The sequence below is a fragment of the Petaurus breviceps genome, unplaced genomic scaffold, assembly GCF_028583685.1.
Source record: "Petaurus breviceps papuanus isolate PSGF00001 unplaced genomic scaffold, PetGlider_PUasm1.0 101, whole genome shotgun sequence".
NCBI lineage: Eukaryota > Metazoa > Chordata > Mammalia > Diprotodontia > Petauridae > Petaurus > Petaurus breviceps.
The window spans coordinates 8,033,477-8,040,001 of record NW_027185575.1 but is presented as its reverse complement, the minus strand read 5'-3'; the positions used below and the strand labels follow the sequence as shown (position 1 = coordinate 8,040,001).

General features: G+C 41.1%; 1 pseudogene; it reads left to right on the top strand.

Annotated features, from left to right (window-relative positions):
* The first annotated feature begins 335 nt into the window (after positions 1-335).
* On the top strand, positions 336-3,645 carry LOC138161041 (vacuolar protein sorting-associated protein 37A pseudogene; annotated as a pseudogene).
* Positions 3,646-6,525: the final 2,880 nt, after the last annotated feature.

The window sequence follows — 6,525 nt, the reverse complement described above, 5'->3', positions numbered from 1 at the left end:
GCGTCTTCATTTCCAGACAACCTACCCCAATCCGAGGGATTGCTGAGTAGAAACCCAAGGGGTTTGGATCTTAGGAATCGCCCCCTGCGATACATTCTTCAGGTCCTGGAGAGACCTTCTGTCACACTGGTGCTGCCTCACTCTCTCAGGGCTAGTACTGATAGGCTCCATTACAAAGCCTTTGCCAAACATTGGCATACAGGTTTTATTGGAGCCATGTGGGAGGAAGTGTTGACTGTGGCATCATGCTTGTCTACCACTGGAACTTAAGGGCTAATAAATCATATTCTCGAACACCATATGTGTTAATTGTTCATTAAACAAAAACTTGCAGAATGCCGCCTTCAAGGAAAAGTCCTTCAGAAGTGAATGCCAGTATATGTTGCCTAGTGAAATATGCAATCAATCTCCTGGGCAGCATTTTCTGATTTTCATCAAGATGAGGGGGACGGGTGACAAAAGAGAAGAGAGGGATGAAGGAGGCTCTCCATGGGGAAAATGCTCCAGAAAGCACAATCCAATGGCAAAAGGGTAGAATCTGAAGTCAGAGGACCAGTCTATGTCATTTACTACCTGAATGACCTTGAACAAAGCCCTTAATCTCTCTGGGCCTCAGTTTTCTAATCTGTGAATTGAATGGCTTGGAGTCAATGTTTGCCAATGGTTCTAATTCTGTGTTCCTATGTCTTTCATACATTTACTAGCTATGTGAACCCTGAACAAGGGCTGACTTTTGTCTGCCTCAGTTTCCTTTTCTGTAAAATGGGGATAATAATAACACCTATCTCCCAGGACTGTAAGGATTAATAGCTGTGAAGTGATTGGCATAGCACCTGCCACATAGAAGGCACCATATAAATTTCATCTGTGATGATGATGAAGAACTCATGGACCCTGGGCAAGGCATTTAACCCTGTTTACCCCAGTTTCTTCCTCTGTAAAATGAGCTAGTGAAGGAAATGGCAAACCATTCCAGTATCTTTGCCAAGAACTGTCTTCCCCGCCAAGAACTGTCTTCCCCGCCAAAAATGGGGTCACAAAGAATCAGACATGACTGAAGAACAGTGGGATCAGTTAGAATTGGCCTCAGGGGTCATTTAATCAGACTCTTACTTGGAAAAACGCCCTCTAGAAAATGCCCAGCAAATCACTATTTAGCTGTTGTTTGGAGCCCTTCAGTGAGTTGGCACTCCTACATACTCAGGCAGCCCATTCTCTAATAAAAGAGCCCTAATTGGGACTTCTCTTATTTTAAGACTATATTTGCCTCTGCAAAATTTACCACCTTGTCCTTAGTTCTGACCCCTGGGGCTGGGGGTAGAATCCACAGAAAAGGAGGCATCATATGTTAATGGAAAGAATACTGGAACACTAGATTTGAACTCAGAGCATTTGGGTTTGGATCCTGACTTTGCCATTAATACATTAATACATGTGACCTTGGACAATTCATGTGATCTCTTTGGACCCCAGTTTCCTCATTTGTAAATGGAGGGTGGTGGTGAACTAAAATTCCAGTAACATGCCTTCAGGTTCTGACTTTATTCTCTCTCTGTCTCCCTCCGCCCTTTCTCTTTTGGGAGCAATCAGGGTTAAGGGACTAGCCCAGGGTACTTCAGACCAAATCCAGAGGCTGGATTTGAACTCAGGTCCTCCTCACTTTAGGCCTTAAGAGAATAGAATAGAATGAAATTGAATTCCTCTTCTCCTTCAGAGTCTTTGATAAGCTTGAAGACAGCTAGTATAACCCCATGAGAATTATTTTCTAAGCTAGAAAAAACCATCTTTTCCTACCAAATTTCTGATTCATGATTTTAAGGTCCTTCACCATCCTGGCTGGTGTCTTCTGGATATCCTCCAATTTATCAATGTCATTCCTATAATATGTGCCCAGAACTAAATACGATACTCCAGGAGTGATCTGACCAGGTCAAAATATAGCAAAACAATCACGTGCTTATATCCATCAGCGAGGCCTCTCAAAGCAGTCCAAGATGATATTAGCTTTTTTGGATGCCATATTACACTCTTGATTCATACTGACCTTGAAGCCAATTAAAACCCACAAATCTTTTTTATATGACCTATTATCTGGCCATACCTCCCCCATCTTAGACTTGTGAAGTGAGAGTTAGGTATAATGGTGCCAAATTTCCAGTTTATTCTGTGTTTTCATGTCTTGTTCTTGATGACTTCTTACCCAAATTTAATTTATTTAACTCAAGGTTTCCTCATCCACGTGGGTACCAATGGCCATTTCACAGAATGGCCACTGCTAGCTATTTCCCAGCATCAATAACTCATGGAAAGTGATTCCTCATAAATTAATCCCTATTGTTTCCTCCCTGACTGACTGAAGGGTCTATGGCTCACAAATAAGTGAGTGAGCCCACCAACTTGACATGCTTTGTCCTTGGCCAAGGAATGACCTGACTTTTTTCACCGAGCAAAAGCTGAGTGTTGTCTGTGGCCAGGGGTGACAGTGGGGGCAGAGTGAGGGGGTCTCACCAGCCTCCAGCATCAGAAGTAGTGTTGCATCAAGTCCTAGCATGGTGTACACCAGCATATCTGAAATGCAGAAAGACACAAACTATAGATTTACCATTCACAGTAAACAATTTTATAATCAACATTAATATTTTTCTTCCTCCTCAGTTTCCTCAGGAAAAAAACAAACAAACCAGTGATCAATGTTGACTGATACGACATAATTTAATAGACAAATAGAATGTACATTACCTTTTCGTTAGTAAACAATTTTACAATGTACTCACACCTTGGACAAATTATTCAAAATCTCTTGGATGATTTTGGAAGGATGCTCCAGTTTAGGCTCCCAATTCAGCATTTTTATATTTGTACAGTAAATCAGTGGGAATGCCTTCTTGAACTGCTCAGAGTTTTCCATTTCTTTCTTCACATCCTTAGAGGTGGACAGACCTATGATCTCTGTCCCAGGTGCTGACACCATTTCTTCAGACTGGAGTTATTCCACAGCCAAACCTGCTGTTCTCTCCTTTGGTTTCCTCTCAAATCTGTCATTACCTGTTCCCATAACAGATGCTCCAATGCTGATAGGTCAAAACAAGTTTGGTTACAAGATGCCTGATGTCAACTCTCAGAATTCAGTCCATTTCAGTGAAACAATATGAAGGAAGAAGGAGCATGCCCAAAGCAGGTTTTGACTTGGCCCCAGCTGAAGCATGTCATTACTGACAAGTCATTAGGACTTGGTAATGAGCAGTGGAGATCTTGCTCCTCCCAAATCTCTATCTAGAGCCTGGCCTGGAAGCCAAAAGGCACGTGGTCCTAGAGAAGTATCAACTGCTTACTCTAACCTGGCTTTGAAAAGGAAATGCAAAGGCAGCATGAATTCAGTGAGAGCTGCACTGAGTGCCCTCCAGGCAAGGTTGAAGGTGGAGGCTCAGGAGGCCAGGAGGTGTCTGACACCTCACAGAGAATTTCTTCTAGGGGAAAATGGAAGTAGATAATTTTCTCAGTAATTTCATGGAAAAGAGAAAAATTTGCCAGTGTCAAAGAATTAAAGAGAAGATGCTTAAGCATCCAATAGCCAGCCTCACACACCCTGGTCCAGGATGCCCTCTAAATTTTCCTGAACACACGGAACTTCCAAGAGAAGACTGAACAATCCCAATTAAGCCCATTTTTAAATAGACGTGATTTGCAAACAGGCTTTTTAACCTAATGGTTGTATTATGTAGTGGAGATTAACTGTATCCATTGCACAGACCTGGGCCTGATTCTGTACAAATTAGGATGCCTTTCATTATCTTTGTTTGACAAATCCTTCTGCACTCTTTGTATTAAAAAGTCCTCTGTATTTATTGTTGATAAAGCTTTTTACCATATTTAAGTTTCTGTTGCTATTCCCTGCTTATTAGAGATTAAATACTTATGCATGTAATTTTGGATAAACTCTAGTATTTTATAAATTCATATTCTTTTACACTCATATTTTAAACTGAAGCAGACTGGTTTATTTATAAAGAAAGTCAGACTTATTTTTCCTCCTGCAACTTTTTTTGAAGTCACTATTTGGGGTATTGGTCATTAAAATACCACATTCTCTTTATCTTTCAGGAAAAATTTCATTCCTGAGTGACCATGTCAATATGTCCAGTTTTTAATCAGTATAAAGTTTTACAGTAGGTTGTTGTGGTGTGGTGTTGATTCTAGTTTGGAGCAAGAGTTCCAGTGGGTCCCTGGCCCTGACCTTGGTTGCTGTCCCTCAGTCCTCTAAGGAACAGCCTCATGGGGTTCTAAGTGGTGGCTCATGTCCAGAAGGCTGATCACACATCTGGTGATTGATCTTGTTTTTGTGTTGTGTGCTTTCTGGCTATAGCAGCTCACAAAGACACATCTGGCCAGCTGTCTTCTGTGCCTGTATAGGGAGGATGACCCCCTACACCTTTGAAATCATGAAGGATACAATGAATGACTGTGAAGTCAATACCTGCTTTGTAAATGTATCAATTTTGTATTTTAAATGAGAGCTGTTTCCAGAAGGACACGAGTCCCACAGTCAGTATGACTTGCCAGGCTGGTTCATTTTCTTTTTTTTTCTTGTTTTTTTTTTTTCTTTTTTTAAGCAATCAGGGTTAAGTAACTTGCTCAAGGTTACACGGCCCGTTATTTCTGGGTGTGGTGCTGAGTGTCTGAGCCCGGGATTCAATCTCCAAGTCATCCCAACACTGGAGCTGGTGCTCTTACTCGCTGAGCCACCTGGCTGCCCCTAAGCAATTGGGGTTAAGTAACTTGCTCAAGGTTACACAGCCAGGTGTTTCTGGGTGGGTGCTAAGTGTCTGAGCCCGGGATTAGATCTCCAGGTCATCCTGACACTGGAGCCAGTGCTCTTACTCACTGTGCTACCTGGCCACCCCTGGTTCATTTTCAAGAATGAGATTCTGGTTATTTGGAAATGGATCTTCTAAATAGCTCATTATAAGAGGGGTAATAGAAAAAAGAACACAACTGGGTATGTACTCTGGCTCTTTAGGGGGAATATCTGGACACAGACAAGCTAACCAAATTTTCCTTAGCCTCTATCATTAATGAGTTTTACCTCTGATTGGAAACCAAGTGAGAGCAGTGTGGGACAGTGGAAACACTACTGGATATTGAAACCAGAGGACCTGGGTTCTTACCCCAGCTTTGCCACCTCCTTGGGTTGGGACATAACCTCTGTGGGCCTTGGACTATAAAGGAGGCATTGTATGATTCTTTGGGTGGATGTACCAACTTATATAAAAGAGGAGATTGTACCATAACACTCTCTGTAATCTCATGAATAAGTAAAAATCATGTATGCTTTTCTTGTAAAAAATTATTCCTGTTTATTTGAACCTTGCACCAATCATCTGTTCGTCTAGGCTTTGAAACAGACAGTGATGTTTCCCAAGTGAAACTCCACTATTTTACACAAATATAACTGACAGGAAAGACACCTTGTACCTCTTGCCTCCTTGTCCTTGCTTAATTATTCATCTTTTTAAACGAGAGTCAGAGGATTTGAGTAATGATATTGATATTTTAAATCTTCACTTAAAATTGTCTCAGTTCCTGCAATTCATTGCCTAGCCTAATCAGAGAAGGAAACTATATCCTCAGAATCTCAACGTTGCCTACATATGTCAGGGGAATGTTGAGTGTGCATTAAAAGATGTTCTTGTGTATTGTGTGTGTGCATGTATTTTCTGCATATGTTAGGGGATGTCTATGTGTCAGAGAAGGAGCCTGCTTATGTCAGAGCAAGATTTATTCATGTTGGAAGTGGGAAGGATGGGAGGGGAATTATAAGACTGTAGGATGATAGGATTGAGAGCTGGAAAGATCTCTGGAATGCATCCTTTCCAACCCCTTCATTTTGCATATAAGGAAACTTTACCAGAAAGGTAAAGGTGCTTACTTTTGACCACACAGTATGCCAGGGAAGACTCTGCATGTTCCTGTTTTATCTTAGTGAGGGTATTTATATAGGGGTATAGTTACTGTAGATATCAGAGTAGAGACTTGCATAGAACATATAGGAAAATCTATGTATGTTAGGAAGGACTATTTGTATATGTTGGGGAGTGGGAAGACAGGGTTTATTATTAATGCCACAGAGAGGGTAACTGCTTGGGATATTTTTAGTCAACATTTTGTAGCACTTTGAGCCTTATAAATATTATCTCATTTTTTAGTCACCATAACCCTGGGAGACAGGTGCTATTATTATACTCATTTTATTCATGAGGAAACTGAGGCAGACAAAGGGAGTTACATAGCTAATATTCCTGGGACATAGTGGGTGCTTGAAATATGCTTGTTGACTGACTAACAAATCCTTTTTTACGTGGATTGGAACTTGGGCAGTACTATCTAATTGATATTCAATAGTATCATAAAATAGTCATATCACAAGGAAAGGTTGGATTCTGCTATAAATAGCCTTTCTCAGGAAGGCTGGAGTGTGTGTGTTGGGGGCAGACACCTTTAACAGACTAAAAAGCAGTTTGCTATGAC